Source organism: Rousettus aegyptiacus, unplaced genomic scaffold, assembly GCF_014176215.1.
Source record: "Rousettus aegyptiacus isolate mRouAeg1 unplaced genomic scaffold, mRouAeg1.p scaffold_m13_p_3, whole genome shotgun sequence".
NCBI classification, from domain to species: domain Eukaryota; kingdom Metazoa; phylum Chordata; class Mammalia; order Chiroptera; family Pteropodidae; genus Rousettus; species Rousettus aegyptiacus.
This window is the reverse complement of record NW_023416306.1, coordinates 113,926,166-113,952,292: the sequence shown is the minus strand read 5'-3', so window position 1 is coordinate 113,952,292 and position 26,127 is coordinate 113,926,166. Positions and strand designations below refer to the sequence as shown.

Here is a 26,127-nt window from a genome sequence, read left to right as displayed (position 1 = left end):
GAACGTTGTGAGCTTTGCATCCCTTGCAGAACCTACTGTGATTCTTGCATATGATTGGTGCTCAAGATATAATTGCTAAAAATCTCATGGTTTCTTAATGGGCTTTTCAATTAATTTATCAGCACAGAACTATGCCATCTTTTTTTCATTTTTCATGGTTGGTAGGCATCCTACTCCTCATGATGCTGAGGCAGAGGTACCCTGGGGACAAGGTCTCCTGGCCTTCCCCCCAAAAGGATGGTTCCTCTAGGTCCGTGGGCATATTCTTCCTGTGCCCAGAATGAATTAATGAATAAATGTGCCAATTATCTTTAGAGTATTTATTGCCTTGTTCCTCATAAATTTCTGACTTATGAAAGCGGCAAGTAAGCAGCAAGTATCCATCCTCCTCTGCAAAGAAAGCTTCAAAAAACCAATTAGCTTCAAGATGGTTTCTACCCTTATTATATTAGGGAAACAAGTCCTTTCATCTAGAGAATTTCTGGCCATTCGGGCTTCCTTGGCATCCTGTAGCAGGGAGAGGTCTGCCTGGAGATGTAATGTTGAGAATCATTAGTGGTGTTCGAGTCACAAGACTGGTGAGATCACGAGGGGAGTGGATATAGAAAGGAAAGAGAAGAGAACGAAAGACCAAGGGCACTGTAACACTAAGTGATTGGGGAGGGAGAAACCAGCAAAGGAGACCTAGTAGGAGCAGCGACAGAGGTAGGAGAAAAACCAGGTGTGTGTGTGTGTGTGTGTCCAGGGAGCTAGAGGGAGGGAGAATTTCAAGGATGAGAGAGGAATGATGGTGAGAGGTGTAGTAAGATGTCGATAAGCTGTACCACTGGTTCTAGCAATGTAAAAATTATCAGTGACATTGGAAAGGGCTTTCTTGGTGGAGAGGCCGAGGTGACAGCCTGATTCGAGTAGGCTCAGGGAGTTCATTCACCTTTGCTTCTTAATGAAAGCAAAACAAGACCCTCAGAAACCTCTGGTCAGGACAGATAATACCCTATCCTGCCTGTATCATCTCTTTTGTACAGCCTCTCTACAATTTTATACAAATTCACAGCCAATGGGAATGTGGACCAAGATCCAACCATTACTAAGCATGTCATCAAATTTTGGAATTGTAGCAGTTATTTCAAGGCTTTGAAATTAAAGTATCAGCCTTTAGATAGGACATAGAATGTTAAAATAGGAAATTAGAAATCATCTAATTGAATCTTTTTTTTTTTTAACCTATAGGGAGACCGAGGCCCAGATTAGGGAGGTGACTTATTTAAGGTCACACAGCTACTTTTACGCATTGCCTCTCTTCTATGCAAGTGCATCTGGTGGATGAGTGTCTGTACTTTTAAGAAAGATTATTATGGACATGTTTTACCATTTTCTTTGTACCTCCATTTTGGGACTATCAAATTTTATTAACAAATGGACTGACTTACATTGCAATGTAAGCCAGTTTTCCATATAAAGGAGTAAGTCTTATTAAGGTCCAATAATCTGGGAAGACCTAAGCAGGCAGCCCATTCCTTGAGAAATGAGAGGAATCTTCTGGACCAGAAATGGTCTCGCATTCAGAAAACTCTGAACTGTGCCTTCCTGTTCTGTTCCTTGACTTTCCTGTGATGTAAGCAGAGTCCTTTTGCCCAGCTTCCCTGAGACTTGGTTCCTCCGTAGATGGCAGCTGGCTATCCTGACTCCTGCTACTTGGTGTTGTCATTCTTGGACAGGGCCCAGGTTGGACTGTGCTCATGTGATTAGAGCTTGCTGGTATCAGGGTGTTCATCCAAAGGTTTCACCCACTGGGCCTTGATCCAAAGGGAGGAAAAGAGCTCAGAGCCTTCTGTGAGGAGCTATAGATTCTTAATCAGGAACAACAATGAGCTTCGGCCAATCATCTGCCTGAATTGTCCTTGAAATTATCCTGCCCAGATATGAAATGATAGGTCCTTGCTCTGCCCTCTACTAGGACTCCAGGCTGTGGTTGAAAAACTCTTAGTTCCTGGGCTGGGCCTGTGTCTACCGCCTCCTTCCCTAGATCCCTGAGCTCCATGGAAGATATATAAGATATAAATTTGGGACTCATTAGAATTAGCAGCATGGAACATTGATTTAAAATCTATAACGTAAAGAGAGCCAGTAATTGTTTTGTTTGATAACTGGATATTGAATGAAAGAAGAGCCATTTGGAGAGATATGATAAAGCAGTGACTTTCAAGCCATGCTTCCCATTAGAATTACCTGGGGAAATTTAAAAACCCTCAGCGCCTATGTCATACCCCGCACCAATTAAATCTGAATTTTTAGATGTGGGACCTGAGCATCATTAGTTGTTAAAACTCCCCAGGTGATTTCATGTATAACCAGTTTGACAACAAGTCTGATAAATTAACACTTCTCAAACTAGACAGTATATAACAATCAACGGGGGGGGGGGGGCTTGTTGAAATAAAGATTCTGATTGGATAAGTCTGAGACGGAGCCTGTATTTCTAACAAACTCCCAATTTATGCTGAGGCTGCTGGTCTAAGAACCACAATTTGAGTAGCATCTGAGCAGCAAGGTGCTAAAGGGTCATTAACAGTAGGCCAGAGGCTTGCTGCTAAATGACAGTGAGAGGCAGAGGTGGAAATTGCTGTGAGAGCTTCAGTGGGAATTTAGTCTCTGCTGGTCTCTGAAGGAAAGGCAGACCTAGAAAGAGGTGTAAGAGGGAGGGGAAAGGGAGGGAAAAGAGGGAAAGAGATAGGAGAAGGAGGGGGAGGAGGAGGAAGAGGGAGACTCCTCTGTTACTGCTGAGATCTTTGAGGCTCCTGGAACATAAAACACAGTGGCTTACTCAGTAGAAACCTTGAAGAAAGCTGAGTGACGATAAATCTATTCCTTCAGCATCAGTATCTTAGGACTTCAGTGTTGGAAGGCCCTGGAATGATGGGTTTAACCCAGTCCTTTTGCTGCAGATGAGAACAGTGGGGTCGCTTAGCCCGTGTAGCCTCAGTCACAGAGCCCAGCAGCAGTGGGCGCAGGACTGCACCCGTGCACTGGGTTGTGGTGACCTGGGACCTGGTATGACCTCACTGTAGATGGAGCTCAGCCCACAGCAGAGAGTGGCCCCAGGTGCTGTGAGGCTCTTTTGGGGGTCCCAGGATTCTCTCACAGGGTGCCAGGAGTCACATTTCTGGAGGAACTTGCTCCCTGCCATGATCTGAGCCTGCTCCATCTTAACGAGTTTTATTTATTCTCTATAGTCCTGAAGCAGCTTGCCCAGTCTCTACATCTGTAGGACCTAATATCCCCATCGGTAATTAATAGGAGATACACGATACGAAGGAGATCTCCCTGGAAAACAAAGAGGGGCTTTGGTCTCCACACCTCTCTTTGACAAGATGTTCTGGGATAGTGGTTTAGAGAGCCCTCTGCACATGCAAACCTCTGAGAAGACCTATCTCTTGCTGCAGGACTGCTCTTTCACCTCCAGTCAAGGAGAAGTGCATGACAGGAGGTGGGGGAGGAAGGACCGGGAGGGGTTATGTCTGCCATGTGGCAACAGAAGCATCTGAGCTGGCTAGCTGGATCCTGAGAGTACATTTGCCATGTGATGTGTCAGCTGCCCAGGGCAGTGGGGAACACTTATTAACCACACAGTGCTAGGCCTTGGAGATCCAGAGATGAATAAGCCCCACTCTCCTCCTGTAAGTTGCTCCTCTGGGCTAGAGGGGAGACAGATGAAGACCACAGCATTCACACTGAGATTCAATGCTGGAGGCTAGGCTGTTCCTGGGCACAAGTGTGAAGTCTGTGAACCGTCCTCGGAGCCCTTTCTTCTTGTGCTCCTCTCCTCTGGTCCTCTGGCTCTCTCTTGATCTTGTTTCCTCCACTCTCCTTTCCTTCATCCTTCCTGTCTTCATGCAGGGGTGGTAGGCATTAGACAGTCACACTCAGAGGCAGACATGTTGACTCCACAAAGGCGTCTCTCTGCCCCTTGGCTCCCAATGCTGTTTACGAGAGGCCAGGTGGGCTTTGGCAGGGAGCAGAAGATTCCACAGCTGCAGACCCTCTTAGTCACTGCCACAAGGAGCCCTGCCAACCTGACACTGAGCCCAACAGCACGACCTTGTCTGAAGGAAAAGAAGTGTGCCGAGGAGGAGGTGGGAGTGAGAGGCAGGGACTACAGACCTGTCTGTTCGCAAGTTCCACATCTGTGATCAGGGCCCAGACACACAAGCTGTAAGCAACAACACAGACACAGAACTAGTTCAGGGTTGTTTTCAGCCTTCGATTAGAATGGGAGAAAAAAGATCAGGCATAAACAAGGTAGAAAGTTGCTGCTTGCTGTGCTGAACTGCCTTAGAGATGAGTGCCCTTGGAGGTGAGTGTCCATGGCAGCGCCCTTGGGCACTACCTTCAATACCAGCTCTGAAACTCACAGCTGCCTCTTTGCTCTCCTGGCTCACTTGCCCACTGGCTTCCATTTGCTTTCCCATAAATGGTGCTCTGTGGCTTGAGAAAACCACTGCCAAAGCAAATACATAGTCACTTCAGGCCCCAGGGGCTCTCTGCTGAAATTTGGCATGAGCTCCATTCTCCAATCCTGATGTTATCGCCTCTCCAAAAGTTGTTGCCTGCTTAGCTCTCTTGCTGATAGAAAGCTTCCTTCCAAGCAATGAACTGTCATTGGAGAAGGCATTTAATATGTGGCTGTTTTGAGTGCTTTAGGATTCTGCTCTTAGAAGAGTGAATGCACAGATTGAAGGGGAATGGCTAAAATCCAGAGGCAGGAGGAGAGGTTAAGATGGAAACCCATAGTGGACTTGCAGCTTCACAGTGGACTTGTGAGAGGGATGGTGGTGGGGAAGACTGGCCATTATTGTCACACAGGATACTTGAGACATTACATGGGATAGCTTTTGGCAATAGTGAAGGCATCTTCTCATGAGCACTGAGACATAGCTTAATGTCATTGCAGATGTCCCCAGTCCTCAAATGCCTATCCACCTATTGTGGGTGTTCATCTCACTTTTTTATTTCATCCCCTCCTCCGTTCAGAAGTTAGATTTTCAGCTGCTCCCCAAAAACATTCCCTCACTTGGTTTTTGTAACTCCTCCTTCTGTAGTAGGAATGGGGGTTGACAACTTTATCTTATTAATTATATATATATATATATGAAAAGGTAATTTTTAATTTTCTGCAATGAATTTAATCTTGCTCCAGCACCCTCACCCAGATATGTAGAAAAGAAAACACTTTCTTAGTGTTTCCACTTACAAGTAAAATCATCTGTAGCGCTTCTGGTTGAAAAGCGTCTTTTAATTTAAAGCAGTCACCTATGGGGGTAAATTCTCAGTTTTTCAGATTTCTACTCCTACCATTTCTTTTCTCCAAGAAGATGGTGGTGGGGCCTCACAGGAGTGGGGAGTGGACCTCAGATGCATGTGTGGTGCCAGTTAGTAGATGGGTCTGGTCCCTGGGTCCCTGTGCAGAGCTTGCTCACCTCAGCTGGCCCTTGCAGTATGTTAGGGCTACTCACTGATAAAGCCCTTGCGTCTGGCTCTTTGCTAAATCACCCTCTGTGGAGAACACGGCACCTTCCCATTCCCTCAGTGTGTTACATAGGAACTCCTTCAACTCCTCCAATCAGAGCCTATCCTACTCTGATTTAATCCCTTCCCTCACCACTCTCTCCCACCTCTAGTGTGCTACATCTATGAAAAAACATTAATCTGGATGGTCTTACCTCCCTTTGGAGCCATGAAGCTATCTTTGAAAAGTTATGTTCCCACCCCAAAGAAATAGATATGTTAGAATCCTAACCCCCACAGGACCTCTGAACGTGACCATATTAGGAGATTGGGTTTTCATAGAGGTAATCAAGTAAAATGAAGTCATCAGCATGGGCCCTAATCCAATACGACTAGTATCCTTAAGGAGTAAAAAAGTGGGAAATTTGGACACAAAGACATGTATAAAGAAAGGGGAGATGATTTGAGGACACAGAGGAGAGAGCTACCTATGAGTCAAGGAGAGGTTCCTGGAACAGATCTTTCCCTCCCAGTGCTCAGAAGGAACCAACCCTGCTGACAGCCTGATCTTGGACTTGCAGCTTCCAGAACTGTGAGGCGATAAGTTCTGGTTGTTTAAGCTGCCCAGTTACTTTGTTATGGTGGCCCCGGTAAACGAGTATAAAAGGAATTGAGCTTTTTATTTTTTTTCTTATCCTGAGTGAGTAAAGTAGTCCTCCAAATTCCAGTAGTCAGCTCTCCTGTCAGTCCTGGGTGCTCTTGATACTGCATTGCGAAACCTCTTTGGCAACTTTAAGGGCTGAGATTGGCTAGAGACTGATGCCTTTTATATATGCTGAACAAAGTGATTCAGAAGGGAGTAGAAAGAAAATTTCCCCTTCCATTTCAAGGAGACTGTTTGGTTCCAGGCATATCCATAAAATAAAAATTATTTACCATTATTTTGGCTTGCAATGCATTTTCACTTAATTCAGCTTCTGCCTTGATTGGATCATGCCTCTCCCGTTTCTAAGCCAGACTGCAGGACGCAGGCCCCAGTCCTCTGCTTGCCCCCATATCCAAAGCAATGTCTCTCCAGCTTTCTGCAGCCAACCAAAAGGATACTAAGTGACAATGTGACAAACATCAGTCAACCCATTATAATGGGTGCTCAGGTCTTTATCGAAGTCAGGGCATTATTGAAATATTGACTTTGGAAATTCTCTCCCTAGGGATGGCTGTCAGATGCTGGGTGCCCTCAGATGTGATGGCTCTGCAGCCACATCCAGCCATCCACGGTGGCCCTTATTCTGCTGGAGCCCAGGTCCTCCACCAAGACCTGGGCTTAAGTAATTTCTCTTCGCAGGATTCCTGTGGCTTTAAGGCCTTTCAAAAAACATTGCTGAGGGGAAGTAATGCTAAAACCATTGATAGAGACCCTCGAGCTGAAAGGAGAGTAAGGAAACAGAAAAATAAATTTGGCATTGAATGACACATTACCAATCATGTGGTCCCACTGCTTGATTTTACTGATGCTGAAATGAGGTCCTAGACGTTAAGCGATCAGCCCAGTGTCGCAGAGTGTGTTAGTGGCAGAACTGGGAACAGGACCCAGTCGTAACTCCAAAATTGGGGTCCTTCCTTTGCAGAAGAAGTGAGATAAGGCAGCTGTGTTGATTGACAGGTCAATAGCTTCTTAATTTAGCGATCTTTTTCCTGAACCAAAGCTAGTCTCTCTTCCTAACATACATGAAACCCTCGAAGATCCCTCTCTCTAATTCCTTTCCTTCTCCATTCAGAATCCTCTAGCACTTGGCTCTAACCTACATCCTCTCCCCTGCCCTTCCCCGACCACCACACTTCCTTTATTTGTCCCAAATTCTTTGGGTCAACTAACTATACCATTCCCTGACTTGACCTCCTGCCAGTATTTCTCAGATTTTAGTGCTGTCGAAAGTCACCTGGAGAGACTATAAAGATGGAGATACCCTAGCCTATGTTTCAGCTTCAGACATTCTGGATCAGGAAGCTGAACTTTTGACAGGAACCTTCTGTGATTCTGAGGCAGGGAGCCGGATATCACACCTTGAGAATCATTGCTTCCCAATTTCTCACCTCCATCGGGGCAATTTTCTACAGGTGTAATTGAGGGCTTTGGAATTCCCACTTTGTCAATTACTAGCTGATTTGAGCTTGGTCAAAAAGCTTGATCCCTCTAAATATTATTTTACGTCTGCAAATTTGGATACCAGTTTCTATATTCTAGAGGTGTTATGGAGGATCAAGGAAATAATGTTTAAAGTAGTAAGCATTAACTCTGACCAAGTGGTAGTCACAGAACAAGGCATAACATTTTCTTCCGTGGGGCTAGATATAGTCTAAATGTGGACTGGAGAAAACCACAAAGTTCTCAAAGTTTGAAGAAATTAATGGCAAAATATTAAGCAATAGGCTCTAGAAAAAAGGGTGAGATTTTGATCAAGTCCTTGCACAGTCCCCGTAGATACAGGGGTTTGAGATCCAAGTCTGACCTGAACTAGGTGACAGTATAAGTCATATAGTGTGTCTGAAGCTCAACTGCCTCATCGGTAAAATGGGGACAATAATAATGCTGGCATTCCTACCTACCACGTGAGACAGTAGTGCTGATCCAATGGAACACACCTAAGCATTTTGCGACTTACAAAATTCTCTGGGAATATAAGTAAGCCATTTTCACACCAAAAAGGCAGGTGACTAATCCACTAGATATTTCTCTCAGGATCAGAAAAAAGCAGATTGTCAGGAAAAATATCAACTTAAAATAGAGATAGAATTGGATCTGTGCCTCATGTGGTCAAGAAAAGTATTCAATTACTGTTTCTTTTATTGACCTGTTCTGGGAATTGTGTTGCTGCTTTATCATGTGATTAAGGCTTTGGAATTCCTATTCTTCAGTAGCAGCTACAGAACCTGTAATCTCTTGAATTTTTTCCTTATGGCTGACCATATCAAGCTCAAATTTTAGGGTAAAGCTTAAGGGCAGTAAAAAACACCAAAAACAAAAACCTAAAGAAATAAAACAGTCCACTAAGTTTTCCTGAATTAATGCTGATAAGAGGTTGATGAAAGTTTAATAAAGTAGCATCCGGTTCGTACTTGTTGCTCACGAGCCTGGCTTTCAAGACTTCTGCAGGCTGTGCCTTCACTTGCCTTTCTCCCTTCACATCTCAGGTCTTTCCTTTGCGAGTTCTTTTATCCCGCTTAATGGTTGGCTTTATTTCCTCAATCTACTGTGCACATTCTAACCACTGCCTGTGTTCGAATCATCAAACCACTGCCCCAACCATTTGTCTCTTCTGCTGTGCTGTCCTTGGTCTGTGCCTGCCTCTTTCTCTTTTTCAAGGGCTCAAGTCTTCCTCCAAAAAGCTTCCAGAAGGCCTCAGCTTTCCTCGGAGGATCTGCCTGTGCCTCTCATATGCCCTTGCCCTGGGCTGCTTTGCACTGCAGGTTGTCTATTTGGACACCTGTTCTATAGATTCGCAGGCCCTCAGGACTGTCTTTTTACCTCTGCATCCCAGAGTCTAGCACAGGCCCTGAACACATGGGAGCACAATCATTATTTATTGTTGTTAATAAAGATTCTGAAGTCATCATCTCCTTTGATGAGAAAAAGTAAACAGGGATCGGTACTAACTTTTAAAAAGCGGCCTGGTGTGTGACAAGCCTGTGCTAAGTGGAATGGTTGTGTGTGGGCTCAGGAATCAGACTGTGAGCCCATTTTTTGCTTCTAAACTTTTATAAGTATTAATTAAAAACATTAAAAAATTTGACACTGTGCCTCTCTAATAATAAAATTTATCTCTTCCTGACTTATCATTTAAGCTGTCACATTTACTGGCACATGAACTAAAAATGTCTTCTCATTTAGACATTACACGTAGAGGTGAATATTGAACCCATTTAAAAGGATTTGGAACAGCACATATTTTGCTAAAAAACTATATTTTAACCCAGCAAGAGATGCTATTCCTTCAAAGGCATAAACTCAGATCTCCCACAAGAAGAATTTTTAAGCAGTTTTCTTTTTTCAGTATTACAACCATAGTCACATTTAAATAATTTCACCAAATGAAGAAATTTTCTTATAAGACAAACTCCAAGCACTTAGGCCATGCTATAGTGAGTTTTCCATGGGATGCCAAGTTTCCCAGGTATTTGGGGCTCAAGGATTGAGAAATAAATATATCGATGGCATAAACTTATAAATAGTGCTTCCATAATCTAAATGCAACTTATGTTACATAAAAGAAATTATCTTTTTTTTCTCAAGACACTGTAGATCTAAATTGAGGAAACATACACACACACACACTTCATTCTTGAATTCGTTTGCCAGACTTTATTTGATAATGCTGTCATTGTACCTTATTTTAAATGAGTATTGTAAGACATCGGACACTTAGACAAAAACAACGCAGCCATGGAAGACACAACTACTCATCACTCCTGCCCACTGGTAATAGGAGGACGCCTGGCTAGGAATTCTAACTGTTGTGGGTTGGCTGGTAACTGGTAGGACATGCCGCAGAGAGAGATACCTGCTGGCTTTCCTACTTTCTAATTGGCAAAATGGTCTAGTCCAGACCAAGACATGAGGAAGTAAACTAATTAGAGTGCAATGAAATCTAATGAAAGCATTTGGTCCAGCAGCTCTTCAACACTCGTGGCCCCTGACTGCCACATTTACAAGTTGATTTACCAGGTGAGGACATATGGAGACTAGTAAAGCTGAGCTGAGGTGAGGCTGTTCTTGGCAGGATAGTCTCACTCTCTATCTAGAACATCATTTTGATATACACCTGAGCAGGGAGCAGGATTAAAACATGTCCCTTACTAAGTGTTGAATGACCAAAAATGGGTCATGGGAATAAATCACGTACAGTTTACCTCTCAACACCAAGAAGTCCAGTATGCATATTTTCCCCCTTGATTTTTTTTTTTTTTTTTTTTTCTGGGACAGGATGATCAACAGTTAGCCTGTCTTGGAAGCCTGGAAAGTATGGAGTCTTGTCTTGGCTCTAGGATTGACACCAGAAGGAACACCTTGGGCAGACATTGAGCTGTATTTGTGCCTCACTTTCTCCATCTACACATTGAGTACTTTAGGCTTTGGGAAATGCAGTGCATTTGGTAAAATAAGGTTGACCTTGAGTGGCTAGAAGTCTTAGTGATACATGGCCTTCGGTAAATGAAACCTGGTGCCAATTGCCCCTCTTCAGGGAACCATCTCCAAAGGTTCTGCATTTCAGGTTCTGTGAGAATTTCTGCAGTCTATGCCCTAGGGAAAGCGCCCCTCCTCTCTCTCTCTCTCTTTTTTTTTAAATCACATTTGAGAAACAATACTGCTCTGTCTTTCTCTCTGCTCCTCCCACCTGGCCAAGGCCACTGAGTGCTTTGCATTTCACTCCATGTGCCTTTCAGGCAGCAGAAAAACCCCTGAAAAAATGCAATGGCAGCTTTGCACAGAGCTCGGTTGCATACATACGAGCTGAGCTACACTCAAGCCTGAACGGTGTTTTTAAAGCCAGTGATACCTCGTAGGAGCTGACTGGATAAGTATTGTTGGAAAATTTCTGTGTTTAGTTCTAAGTCTTCCTCTCTTACTTTCTTTTCTTGAAGAAAGGAACACAATAGGAGAAAGCAATTTGTTTGCTTTTCTGACATTCCTTTACCCGAAGATCATTAGTGGCCCGTTTCTTATGGTCCTGGTTTGCTACTGGGCCAGAGGGAAGGAAATTGGAGGTATAGGTAGAATGGCCCCTTAATTTGAAAAGACAATACTGCAACCAAAAAAAATCCATGGACTAAGCCTCAGGCCTGGTGCCTATTGGACAAGACTTTGTAAACAAATCGCCACACCTTAATGTTACTGCATTTTCCTTCTTGCTCTGAGATGCATGTACAAGCAGACAAGGGACATTAGCATTCTCTGCTGTGCATCTCTCTTAACTATCACATCTCATCACGTTTCTGATTTCTCCTAGGCTGCAGCTGAATCTAGTGAGAGAATGAGTAAGCATAAGCATTGTAGCCCCAAACATTAGAGCTGGTAGAAAATCTTCAGTCTTAGCCCAAGGTAATTGAGATTGCTACCATATTTGTGAAGTTATGTGTGTAAATTGGCCATGCTAACCTCCTGTGTTTTTTTAGAGGATGGAAATTCATGTAAGCAGGAAACGTGTTCCTATTTAAAGTATAACTCTTCAGGGCATATTCTTTTTCCCTCTAGTGTTTGCCTCCTAACTGTTTGGGGTAACCAGTCTCAGTTTCTCATCTGGGTCAGACATGGGATGGTTTCTATCCTAGTTGTCACACCTGGAACAGTGGCGCTTGTTAAACTTGAATTTGTTTAGTGCCGAGGCTCCATCAATGAAGATTTGGGCAGTAGCCAGAATCCTTGTCACCCCTGAAACTTTGCAAAATGATTTTTAGTGGCAAGCCATGTGTTGGTTAATGGATTGGGGACAGTTTGTTTTTAGACTTTTAGAGTATAAATTATTTTTAAAGGTCATTGTATTCAACCTTTTGAACTCCCCATGCAGAAATGTTTTTTTTTTTTTTTTTAAAGATCCTTAGAAGAAGGGGTATTCTCCATGTTGTAGTTGAAATCCCTCAGCCCTTATTAAGAGCTGCAGCTACAATGTGTACAGATGGTAATATGTATATTGATGTTCAGAAGTGCCTGACATATGGTAGGTTTAGATATGTACCAGACCCTTTCCTTTGCCTCTGGGAAAATTGGAGACTTGCCCAGGATGTTGGTTCCTCTGAGTTTGTGGATTCACCATTAGAATTTGGCCTCATCTGTGTTCTTTCTTTGCAAAGCTTGGATAACTGACAGCTTGATTGTGAATTAAATTTTGATTATGATTGGCAAGTAAGAGTCACAAGGCTACCATGTTTGGCTTAATATAATTTCCTTCTTAATTAAGAGAGAAGACAATATTAAGAAAGAGCCAAGAGTTATTAGCAGAAACTTCTAATCACATAGTGAAAATAACTTAGAACGGCTGTGAGAACTCTTCTTGAGACTCAGGCAAATCCAGGCTATAAGTAATGTTTTTGTCCGATAAGCAAAATGGCAACATGTGGAGGTGGTGATATGGTTTGAGGAATCTTAGACTTGCTGTCTGAAGACGTGGGTTCTTGGAATACTGTTCTTTATTAGCTATGTAACTAGCAAGTCACAATCTACTCAGGCTCCATTTCCTCATCTGTCAAATGTATAATACTTGCCCCAGCCACTTCATGGGGTTGTTCTAAAAAGTAAAACAGATAAAGTTTCCTCTTATATAAAGGTCCTAGAGTCAGAACCTATGATGACAATTAAGTGTGGTACAAGTATTCTTATTTTAAAGGTGATTCCAACACAATTAGTATTTTCTCCATTTCTGGGACAGGTCATTGTATCTTCAGCTGCGTGTGAGATAAAGCAGTCAGTTTGTTTTAGAGGTTGTGTTGTACAAAAACATGTTTTTAAACATTAGGTTTTCACTTCAAATGATGTGATACTCCTAAAATGAGAGACATATGGGGAATCTGGAGGAAGAGGACAGTCCCTTCCCCCGTCTCAGACTCATGAAATGGAAAGGCTGATGGAATCACTTGCATCACAGACATTGTTTCTCTCTTTTTTTTTTTGTAATACAGTAATTGCTTTTCTTTATTGTCTCATGTCTATAGTTGAATTCTTGTAAGTTAATGCACGCATATGACTACACTGTAGTAAAACCTTTGGAAAAAAATCAAAGGGCTATACAAATGAAAGACCAACTTGTAAGGCAAAGAGCAAGATAAAAGGAGCTGCCCAGGATGGTGAATCAGACCAGCCATGGGAAGCCCAGAAGGTTCTCTATGAGGAAGAGCAAACTGGCATACTGGTGCCGAAGCTACCATTGCTATCTAGTTCCTGAGACCAGGAGCTCAGCAGAAAATATTTTTTTTAAGCAACTTTGCAGATGTATTAACAAACTGCATACATTGAGTGTACAATTTGACAAATCTGACAAATGCATATACAGTTGACCCTTGAACAGTGCAGGAGTTAGGGGTGCCAACTCTGTGCACAGTCGAAAATCCATAATAAATTTTGGCCTTCCCAAAACTTAACTACTAATAGTCTACAGCTGATTGGAAGCCTTATCAATAACATAAACAGTGGATTAATACATATTTCGTATGCTATATGTATTATATATATGTACACATGTATTATGTGCATTCTTATAGTAAAATAAAATGTTAAGAAAATCATAAGAGAAAATACATTTACAGTATTTATTGTGAAAAATCTGTGTATTAGTGGACCTATCCAGTTTAAACCCAATGTTACTCGAGGGTCAGCTATACTTATGAAACCATCACCACAGTGAAGATAGCAAACGTTTCCATCATTCACAAAAGCTCTCTCGCTCCCATTTGAACACATCCCTTCCTCCATCCTCATAAAGCTGCTATAAACATTCAGAATAAGTCTTTATGTAGACACATGTTTTAATTTATCTTGGGTAAATACCTAGATGTGGAATGGCTGGGTTGTATGATAGGTTTATGTTTAAACTTTGAAAAAACCGCCAAAATTTTTTCTAAAAAAATGTATCATTTTATATCTCTACCAGTAGTTTATGAGACTTCCAGTCACTCTGCCAATACTTGGTATGGTTGGTCTTTTTAATTTAAGTCATTCTAATTTATGTGTGTTGACATTTTTTTGTAGTTTTAACTCACAATTCTAAGATGATATATGAATAATATTAAGCATCTTTTTATGTGTTTTTGGCCCTACATAGTTCCTCTTTTTTGATGTATCTGTTTAGTTTTTTTTGCCCATTAAGGAGATTAGGTTGTCTTTTTCTTATTGAATTGTAAGAGTTCTTTATATATTCTGGGTATAAGTGCTTAGAATATGATTTTCTCTCAGGTAGTGGCTTGCCTGTATATTTTCTCAATATTTTTCAAAGAATGAAAGTTTTTAATTGTGATGAAGTGGCACTGATTCAAAAACATTTTTTAAATAGTCTCTATTCTTTTCATTTTCTATCTGAGAAAACTTTGCCTACTCCAAAGTCACAAAGCTTATCCCTTTTATCTTCTTTTAAAAGTTTTACAATTTTAGGTATTACATGGGTGTCTATGATCCATTTCAAGTTAGTGGCGAGAGCTAAGGGTTAATCTTTATTCCCTGTCCCTGCCCCCGCCACAGTGGATATCCAGTTGATCCAGTATCATTTGTTGAAAAAGCTATTCTTCCCTCATTGAATAGCTTTAGTACATTTGTTGAAGATCAATTGATCAGATATGTGTGGGTCTTTATTTGGTCTCCATTCTGTGCAGTGTTTGCAGTAGTAGCCTGAGGGAGGAATGGGCACAGGGTGCTCATCTTTCCATGATAGGACTGGCCCCCAATTATGGCTTTTGACATAAAGTTTATATTTTTCATTATGAAATTAATATACTATTGATTTCTAAATAAAATCAGGAAGAGAGCAAAAAAAGAAAAGAAAAGAAAAGAAAATATCCACTCATCTCACTCTCTGAAGAAAGCCACTCTTAACTTGAAAAGTGCATATTCTTCCCTTCTGTTCCCTCTGTGAATAGTGAAGAGATATAATCAAAGGCAGAATTGCCCGATGGTTAAAAGTACAGTCTGGAATTAGATTATTTAAGTTCCAATCTCAGCCACTCACTAGCTTTGTTATCTTGGGAAAGTAACAATATCATGTGTGTTTGTTTCTCACATTTATAAAATAAAATCTACAACAAAGCTTATTTTGGGGGTTGAGATAACTTATCTGAAGCACAAAATCAATGCTGCATAATTCTTGGCTAGCTTCATCATTAACCTCATTGCCGCCATCCATTTCTAAACGTTGTTATTTTCTTAAGGCCAGGTAACTAGAATGAAGCGGAGTCTATGAAGTCTCACTGTGAGTGTGATTTCACTTTAATATGGTTATTGTCTTACTGTAGTCATCTTTGCAAGTACTTAACAGATGAAGATGACCCTGAGGAGGGCTAGCGTGTGTTTACTCACTGTGTTCCATGTCCAGTGAAGGTCTTGGGTCTCCTGGGAGCTGTTGGCTAGTGGGCCTGGATGCCAGTTAGCAGGATGTCCGCCTATCTACCTATAAGTATTGGGAAAGGGAACATTGCCAGGCTTCAAATACTGGGTGGTCTCTGCAGGGTTGGCTTCTGATTGTTTGCACAGCTTATCCCCTGATGCAGATATACCAGCACTTCAGAAGTGAACTAATTTCTTTCTTCAAATCTAGGATATATTTAAGTCTTGTTATAAATATAGTATGCACTACAAAGATGATATACAAATGTGGGGATATTTGAAATATTACATGTATTAATGGAGTTATTTTTATTTAAAAAATTATCCAAGTATTGCAAAACTTGAAAAAAAATTTACCTGGATGTCATTCATACTTGAATTCACCTTTCACATTTTTCAGAGCACAGTAAGTACATGTATCCATTGCAAGATTTTATATGTACAAGGAAGGGCAGCCAAGCTGTGATATAGCTGTGGAATCGGAACAGGTGGGTCACAGATCTTAGACCTCCCTTGCAGCAGGAAGAAATACGAGATACAATTTCAACCTCTCCTGTTGGCCTCAGTTCCCCTTCCTCCCCCAAAGATCTTATCTTTTGTAGTATAAATCTGCTGAAGAAACTACATAGATTAAGAACAATGGATATAGACATAAATCCTTTGGCGATATCATGGCTGTCCTCAATCCTCTCCATTTACACCACCAGATACAGCCCACCCTTCTCCACTTCGCTCTGTGGAAGCTGACCTGAATGGAACTCATCAGCCATCAGTGAGCAGGGCGTGGCCACTTGGAGGCATTAGCAGGAGATCAGAGGTTGGGAGGAGAGACTGGGTGGAGTTCACATTCTCCCTTCTTCCTCTGTGCTCTCTCCTCCACCGAAGGATTTAGCTTCTCTGCAACTGCCCTCTCAGTTATGGCTTTTTTTCAGGGTTCTGGTAGCAGCTCCCTTCCTTGATCCTTCAGGTCTAGGAGAGGTGACATCTTTCCGATGTCGTTAGTTCAAAAGTGTTTAACCATTCCCTACTGGCTGGCTCCCTTAACTCTGCCCCTATTATTCCAAATGATTCCTTCATGAAATTTTCCTCCTTTGGAGTGCACCATCTGTTTCCTGCCAGGACTTTGACTGGTACACCAGCCAAAATAAACTCCTCCATATGAGGAGAGGCAGAAAATAATGATAAGGAAGATAATGCTATCCATTTATTGCAGCTTTCTATGTGCTCAACACTGTGCAAAGCATTTTGCATGTATTCAATTAATATTTACTTGGGGCTTAACTGCAGGCTAAATATTGTTGGATAAAATAGATTCTTCTCTTAAAGAGATGATACAATTCAATCTTCATGACAACAATGTCATTCTAATCACTACCTCAAATATCGGGAGGTTGAGTCTCGGGGAGGTTAAATCACTTCACCAAGATCACCAGCAAATAAGTGCAGACCCTGGCTGTCTGACTCCAAAACTTATGGCCTACTCATTCCATTGCAACAATGTCTGCTCAAGGTCCCTCTCAAGTCAACAGCTGTCTAAATTTATGGGAGTGGAACTGTTTTGTTCTGCTTGGGGATGAGAAAAATGTAGGGGAAGCCTGGAGCCTTCATGAGAGAAGGCCATGGGCTGAATTTGCTTAGGGACAACTGTACCCTTTTCATGGTTTCCACTTATATCTCTTTGTTGACATAGCCCAGATCCCTGCCTCCAGGCAAGGTTTCTCTCCTGAGCTTTTGTTTAGTCACTGGATTGTGAGGTCTTCAAAGATGAGAACTGTGCCTTATTCCCCATCATGAATCCCTCAAGGCTTGCACTGCAGGAAGCATTTTATATATTTTCTAATATAATGTATGCATAAGTGAGTGAATGAGTAAATGGTTTCAATTAATATCTATTGAATAAATAACAAGTTAAGATGAGAAGGAAAAAAAAGACTTCAAAAGGAGTACCCATGTGTGGCTTTGTCTTGTTACCTAGAATAGAATGCACTGGAGAATAGCTCAAGGGATGCTGTATTCCACGATAAAACAGATGTGCTAGAAAGGGGCATGGTCGAATATGTTTGACAAACACTAGACTTTAAAAACAAATAGTATTTTTGATCCTCTAATATTAATGTACAGTTCAATGTCCAAAAATATATACTTTTTAGCATTTGTTAATTGTAGTTGAGTACATTTCTGTTTTGGCTTGTTTATTTAATGCACAATAGGAATTCTGCAGATTGAGATTCTGTAAGTAATCAATTGGGGAAATGATGCTCTAGAGTAGCAGTCCCCAACCTTTTTGGCACCAAGGACCAGTGTTCCTATGAGACTCTAATGCCTGATGATCTGAGGTGGAGCTGAGGTGGTGATGCTAGTGCTGGGGAGCGGCTGCAAATAGAGATGAAGCTTCCCCTCCGCCCCCCCCCCACCACACACACATCTGTTGTGTAGCCTGATTCCTAACAGGCCACTAACTGGTACCATCCATGGCCCAGGGGTTGGGGACCCCTGCCTAGAACATCAGATCTTTGACTTGCCACTACTTATAAGGAAATGATTTAAAAAACAATTTCAAACCTAACCCAGTGGTAGTATTCAGTAACTTTTGACCTCTTGTAAGAGAAACTCAGTAGATCTATGCAGACCACTTGGACACGAAAGAGACTATGAGCTTGGCCTGGTGTGGACCACACCCTGGAGAATGGGGAAGAGACATGGCTGTACTTCAGGGTCATATGAGCTCTCTATCAATCAGGCCACCACTGTTAGCCCGTTTGCTATGTTGAATACCATTTTACACTTTCTTCCCGTGCAGAGTAACAGTTCAGTCATGAAGCCCACACACACTGGCTCTCAACTGCAGCTTCTCCCTGGGGCCCGGAGGTGGAGGCAACTCCTCATGCTCCAACAGCTGCAGGAAGCACTGAGTGACATCACCTACCCCTAAGCCAAGAACCCTCCACAAGGTCAGGCCAGGAGCAGCCATCTTGAGACAGAAAACAAGCAAATAATCTACCTCTTTCCACTCTGGAGAATGAGCTCACAACTCCAGGAAGCTTAAGTCTATGTGTGTGTCAGGTAATTTCAAAATTATTGTCCTGGTGCTTCTGAAGCTGCAGGTGCTTTATTCATGGGACACCACCCAGTCTGTACCAGATGGTGGTGTGGGAGATGAACTTCCAGCTCTAGACCTTTCTTTTTTCTAAGTTATAAGGGGAAAGACTCGCCCATTTTTTGGATGGGGTTGTATGAATGATAGGCAAATAAGAATGGGATACATACTAGAGTAGGGTGGGGATGGAGAAGAGCTTCTCTAGAGAGTTTTCTCCAAATAAAAATTCTTGGCAATTGCTTCTCACTTCTATCATCAACCGTTATTCCCTGGGTCATGGAAAATCCTGCATTGTTGGTCATTTATGTGTGTGTGTGTGTGGGGGGGGGTGGTTAATAAGGGGTAGTTGGCAGAAAATTTTTGCTCACAAATTATAAGCAAAAGGGGAGAACTGTTTGGGAATATGACTAAAATCTGAATGGTTTTGTTTAAGTGCATGGACCATAGAATCAGACAGATTTGGGTTTGAATCCTGGCTCTGCTACACAAGAGATTTTTACACACACGTTTTTTCTTAAATTAACAAGTTTAAAGAAAAACTTCATTGAATCAGGAGACATGATACAAATTACAGCAACTTGCATATGAAAGCTGGCACCAAATTTGGCCTTTTAGGAACATGCATATTTTAAAGTACATATTCAGACAAAACAAATAGAAAACAAATAGCAAGATGGTAGATTTAGATCCAATATTACTGATAATTACGTTAAAGACTAAATACACCAACCAAAGGCAGAAATCATCAGAGTGGGTACCAAAGAAAGTCCCTACAATATGCCACCTACGAGAAATACGCATTAAAAATAAAAATGAATGTAGATTTAAAAGTAAAAAAAAAACAAACAAAACAAAATAAGTAAAAGTACATATTTAATTTTCATCAGAACAGTGAAGCCACTAACTGACCACCCCGACAGGAGTAGCTACAAAGGTGGGTCTGGTCTGTGGACACAGGGAGCTGTTGTCCTACAGCCTCCAGGTGAGCCCTAGGTAAGAACGGTTTGCTCAGAAGAGAAGCCAGGAGAGCTTGTCTTTGAAAGCGGTACCCCTGAGAGCACCAAAACGTCACAAGCATGGCATAAAACAAAAATGGTGCTGGGTAAGAAGGCAATGGTGTTGGGAAAGCTGGACAGATTCATAAAAAAGAAAAGAAAAGAAAAGAAACTGTACTACTCTCTTATACCATATACAAAAATGAACTCAAAATAGGTTTAAAGATGTAAATGTAAAGCCTGAAACCATAAAACTCCTGGAAGAAAACTTAGGTAGTAAACTATTTGATATCAGTCCTAGTAATATTGGTTTGGATATGTCCACTTGGGCAAGAGAACTAAAAGCAAAATAAACAAAAGGGACTTCTCAGGATTGTCTCACAGGCTGACCCCTTGTTGCAGTAACTGTGCATTTGCTGTTTCATCAGAGCAGCTGGTCCACTACTCACCTGGCCCAGGTACCAGTCCACATTACTCCATGAATACTAGGGTACTCAGATGAAGCTTTCCTAGTTGCCTTGGGAAAGCTCTTTTCCTTAGGCATGAGGGGAGGACAAAGCCCCCATGCTTCCTCTCATGGAGTGGGGTAGGGTTCACAGCATACCAGCACTCTCTCCATAATTCCTCATATCGTTCGTGTCCAATAATTTTTGACCTGTTTATATTCACAATATGGGTGAAAGGTTAAAAAGAGATTATGCAACTGGTTTCAGAACCCCTCCTTAGGTCATTTTGCACCATGTTTGGAATGTTCTATTCGTTGCTTCAGTACTTCGTTCAAACCTTTCAATGATGATAATCACAATGCCCTCATTTCGCTGCTCCTTTCTAGCTCTTGCTTTCTATCTCTCCCCTATGTCCCTCCTCTTCCTCACCACTGAAATCATTGGCCTGGAATTCTCTTCCTTCTCCTTTCTTAATTGGAGTTCGTTCACTCATCTTTCAGATCTCAAGCCAAGTATCTCTTCCTCCATGCCTCTGTGACGCCTCACTATTGTAAAATCTTGGGAGGTCAGTTATCTTCCCTTTGTGCACTCATCACAGTTTCATTATTAACATTTATTTATATGGTTATTAGATTAATATTTGCCTATTCATCACTGTGTTCCTGGTAAACAGTGGTGCTCAACAAATACTTATTGAATGAATGGATGTCTGTAACACCCATTAGACTGTGGTATCTGTTGAAATCCTTCCCCTAAGACTTCAAGAGGTCCTAGCAGTTGTTGCTGAATAATTTTTGTCAGTCTTAATCTGCCCTCAGTGGTTTTAAATAAGATAAGAACATTTCTTTCCTGGCTTCATTTCAGCATTTATTGAATGTTTACTGCACCCTCAGCAATATTTTAGGTATCTTCTTTGCATTAATATTTCATTGGTCCTCAGAGCACCCTACATGGTTAGCATTATACCTATACCTTATAGGTGAGGAAGCCGAAGCTCAGAGAAGTTAAATGACTTGTTCAAGGAATCTAAGTAATAATCGTGATTTGAATTTGATCCCAGATGCATCTGACACCAAATTTCTTGTACTTTTTATTATTATACTTCTGGTATTTAATACCTCTATAGTTAGGAATGAAATAATGTGTTTCAAATAGATAGAGGAACAATCATAAAGAGTAAGCAATTGATATTCATGTTAGAAAACCCAGGAAATATCCAGAATACTGCTTTTTCTTGTTCATGCATGCATGTTGCATGTTTGTGTTCAAGCAACGAACTCACCAGTGAACTCTAATTTTTCTGCATTAGATTGGTGAACTTCATTATTTGCATATCTCTCAGAGCTCATTTTATTTTCCACATTAGCATCATGTTCTGATTTCAAAAAGGGGACCATTTTTGGTCATTGTATCTGCAGATAATATGGTTCTCAGAATACAATTTTTTTGTTCTATATATAGACCCTTTGAAGATCTAATGCAAATTGTGTGCATTAGCTCTTCAAAGGGTACACGCTGATTATTTTAGAGTCTCAATACTCTGAATTATGTAGAACCCAAGTTAAGCCCCTCAGTCTGTTTGGAAAGTTTCAGAATTTATTGGTTTGATATCGACTGAACATCAAACATATAGCAGAATGGGTGACTGAGCATTAAAAACGCGTGCAAGTAAAAAATATTCTTTATGAAAGAATCGTAGAATAGTAAAGTGAAAGGATCCTTAGCTCTCATTTCCTCTAACCGTTTGAAGCATTAGGTAGGTAGTTGGATGAGGTGATCTTTAGGACTTCGATATAGTTCTATAGAGTTGTTCCTAGTTCTAAAGTTCTGTGAAAATAGTAAGTAATAATGTTTCTTGCAGTAGGCACACATGCACACACGACTGGTCCAGTGTGAATCCTTATTTACCTTCAGGGTGTTAGCCATTGTTTGAACTAAGATGAGACTTTTGCTCCAAATAAGAGTGCCTAGTCATCCTACGGTCCATAGCGCCTCAAATTACAAGCGTAGTGACACAGGATACTAATTTCCTTGGTTAAAATGAGTGAATAAGTACAATTTCTAGTATTTCAAAGTAAACCATTATTAAATTAGAAGAAGCTCCAGAAAATTAAAAAAAACGCTTTTTTTTTTTTTTTTTTTTTACCACAGAGTATGAATGAATCAGACCTGCTAACGTGTAAATCTTCACTGCTTTGACGTCTCTTGATAACATACAACTTCTTGGATAAACTTTATTGAAACTCATTGGTATGGAACATACACCACGGTCAGGTGAAACTGCTTTCCCTTAAGCATGGAATTCTGTATGGGTTTTATTTTTATCTCACTTAATCCTCATATTCTCCCAACAATCTTAAAAGAGATCACTAATGCCTTTTGACATATGAGGATCCTGTGACTTGAAAAGTTAAGTAACTTACCAAAAAATTACACATGTGTGAATGGCAGAATCAGGATTCAAGCTCAGGCTATCGGGTCAAGCTCCTGCCATATTACTAGGCTATGCCACCAAGAAGCACAGACACCCAATTTTGGAGCTTTAAGGAAAGCTAGGCTACCAGGGTCCACTGCACAGGCTCAGTTCAATTTAAGGCATATAAGCCCCTAGTAAACATTAGCTATTTATTACCTAAAGTTTTCTGCTAGCTTCTTCTGAGCTCCCACTCTTCTTTAGCACAAGGTCTGTTTTTTTTTCCCCCCCTAGGGTGAGACCATAAGAGAAACATTTGGTTCTTTAGTACAATCAACTATCAAAGGATCTGTGGCTTAGGTAACCATAGACTCTTTGTTTTTTGAAAGCAGGATTTCCTAATGCTGTTTTGGTAAATATTCTTCCCTACTTGTATTCCATTTTAGCAATTAAAAAAAAAAAACAAAATTAGCCTTCTTTTCTTTATTCTTGCCAGCTGATAGGGGTTGGTGACTCATTGGCAGACTGAAGGCTAGCTTTTTATCTATTTTTTAAATAATTAATTTCGAAAAACCCAGTGGCTACTTTTCAGCTTCTAGTGGAGATGGTCTACATTTATTTCAGGCCTACTGAGGGGTCTGTCATCACTTCTAGTTCCTGGACTCTGAGTTCCAGAGGACAAAGATACTGTTAGCTTGTCTCTAGAACCCCCCTGCCTGGACAAAATGAACTAGTGGCCAAAGAATGCTTGTGGAGTGAATTAATGACTGAGCGAATTAATGACTGAGTGAACTCACATTCAGGGCATCCCAAACCTGTTTCTCTTGAGGGGACATGTGCTGTTCTGGGCCAGAGTGGAGACAGGTTCTGCACTTGCTTGCCATTTGGGTTCTTCGCCAAAAGCAAGGCAATGACAGAAAATTAACTCAGTCTCATTGCTTCCTCAGCTAATTGCCAGTAAGTTATGAAAGAAGCCTAGTGGGTCAGTCTGGGGTTAGTGTAGAATTTTTGCTGAGTAGGTTCTAGAACTGTCTTTCTCATCCACCTACCACCTGTCTAGTGTCACTACATAGTGACCCCAATGGCTGGCCGCATTACATTCTATCTTGTTACATTAGCATGACTCATTTTTTTTTTCTTGAAAATGTTGCTTGCCGTAAGCAAATGCTAACTGGTTTGGATTTAGAAAGGCTGTATACTGTATTAAACTAATGACGTTACTATCTCTTATTTATGTTACTTTCTTGTGTGTGGTTAGTTTAGGCTTTCTTGGGAGAAGGAATGGCTAAATTGTCTAAAAGGAACATTCTGTTTTCCAAATAAGAATTTCATGACCACATTTTTCAGGACCACAGCTTAGCTCAACAAGAACCATATACTTGTGACGACATGAGCCCGATTCTCATACTATGTAATTTTATTGGAATTCTCCACAGTTCCTGCAGTAACTTAATGCTGACCTTATATTCTTTCCATGGTGATGCCCTACAGTCTCCTCTCTGAGCTTGGATGCTGACAAGAGAATGTCAAGCTGGCTGAACAATCTGGGATGAAAGTTTCTAAGTGGGGAAGGCCCCACCTAGATTGGAAAAACTCAGAATGTGTTTTTAGAATGGGATGGCAAAAGTTCCAAAATTATTATAAATCAAATTCATTTAGACTGCATTTATTTATATAGAGAATGCTAATCAACAGGAGTTTGGAACCCCATTCCTGGGGGCTCATGGGCCCACTTCGTTGGTCTACATGTACTCGATTAAGAACCTCTGATCTGTCAGATACTCGTTTTACAGATAAATAAGCTGAGGAGAATCACATGGTCAATAAATGTCAGAGCCAGAATTTGGATCCAACTCTTATAACTCTAAGGTCCTTTCGACCAAACCCTGCCCTGGGAGGCCAGCGGGCCCCTCCACCTCCACTGGATCCATTACCACTAACTGCTCTAAAGTACCCTGGAATATAGGGATCAGATAGAAACCACCTACATCGGGCTGGAAGAAGCCAAGTCTGTCATGATCCCTTCTTTTCCATTAGTCATCTCCTTGACCTCTCTCCTTTTCCCAGGACCCTGGTCCTCAGGGCTATCCACATCGATTTGTGTGAGCAACCAAGTCCAGCTGACTTCGGTGCTGGTCATGAACTCAGGCCTGAGCCATGCAGAGGCAAAAGAGAACTTGGCTGGGGGAGAAGTGGGGATCAGAACACAGTGTGAACTGAGGAGACTGCTTTGGCCCATCCAAACACCAGCAAACTGCATCAGAGCAGGTACAGCCAGGTCAAATGATGGCAACAGCAAGACTCCCTACTGCATCTTTCCCAACTGAGTGCCAGACAGCATCGCCGAAGACATGGGCTTAAACACCCAGATATGACACTCTGGCACCTGTGAGTGGTGTTGGGCAAGTGGCTGGAGCATGGAAACCAGAAAGACCAGTCTTGGGATGGGATAAGTGATATCTGGGTCCCTGCCCAGGCCATGGGCCCAGAAAGGACAGTTCTGGGCCACCTGCAGCCTGAGGTGAGAGGTCTGCTACTTTGGTCTGTAGGATGAGATTTCTCATGTTCAACCTGTGTTTGCAGGCACAGAAACTGACTTAGGTAGCAGGGCTTTTGCTTTGTAAAGAAAAAAGATGACCCTAACTTAAAAACAAAACAAAACAAAACAAAAAAAGAGAAAAGTTTTAGTTTTGGTTTTGTTTAAAAAATAAAGCTAAGTTTAAAAAGCCACCCAAGTATAGACTAAATTGGTGTTTTTCTAGAAATTCTGACTGCTTGTTACATGTTTCAGATTTGTCTGTCACAGTCTGAATGTTTGAATAGTAATAGTGATGAAAAGCATTTTAGTGCTGATTGTGGTAGGTATTTTATGATAATCCTCACAAAAATCAAAGAAAAAAGCCCATAATCCTCACAAATATGTAATTTTACTGATGGAGACGCTCAAGTCAGAGTAAGTAAGTGATTCCCCAGGTTAAAGAGTGGCGGAGCTGGAAACCTAAACCTGTTAGACAGGACGGCTCTTTTCAGGACTTTACGGTGTCCCTCTGCCGGCCACCCACTATTTGCCTCAAATGTTTTTTAGGAGGAAAGGTATAAATAAAACAATACGGGGTTGATATATGGATTTGAAATTGTTAGTATTGCACGTTTTTATTTCATTTATCTCATTTATTCTTTTCAACTAAATCACTGCATCCCCATTTTATAGGAAAAGACAGTATCTTGCTATAGGAAGCTCAGGAGGTGACTTGCCTGAGGCTGCTTGCAAATACTAGAAGGTGGAGAGTGGGCTCAGATCTCACCACCAGCTTTGGATTTCACTTCTCTCTTCATTAGGTCAGATTGTTCTTCCCTGTGAGGAACACTATGGAGCAAATTGTAAAAACTAGCCTCCAAGGGGCCATTCCTTAAGGCCCTTACCTTTAAAGATGTGATTCTGTTGATTTCTCACTGAGAGGTGAAGCCTCTCCTTGAATGCCCCTGACCTTGGGACTTGCTTTAACCAATAGAAATGTGAAGGAAAGTGATTGATATTTGGGGGTTTCTGTGCCCAGAACTTAAAGAGGCCTTGCAGCTTCCACTTTCCC

At 41.4% G+C, this 26,127-nt stretch overlaps 1 long non-coding RNA gene across 2 annotated transcripts; it reads left to right on the top strand.

Moving 5' to 3' along the window:
• The first annotated feature begins 634 nt into the window (after nt 1-634).
• On the top strand, nt 635-26,127 carry LOC118600385. 2 transcript variants are annotated; one of them, XR_004950009.1, is made up of 4 exons: nt 635-705; nt 18,387-18,649; nt 22,276-22,398; nt 24,605-26,127. It is a non-coding gene; the product is annotated as an uncharacterized LOC118600385 (long non-coding RNA). The 2 variants fall into 2 exon arrangements; XR_004950008.1 differs by lacking the exon at nt 635-705 and having other exon boundaries at nt 18,005-18,649.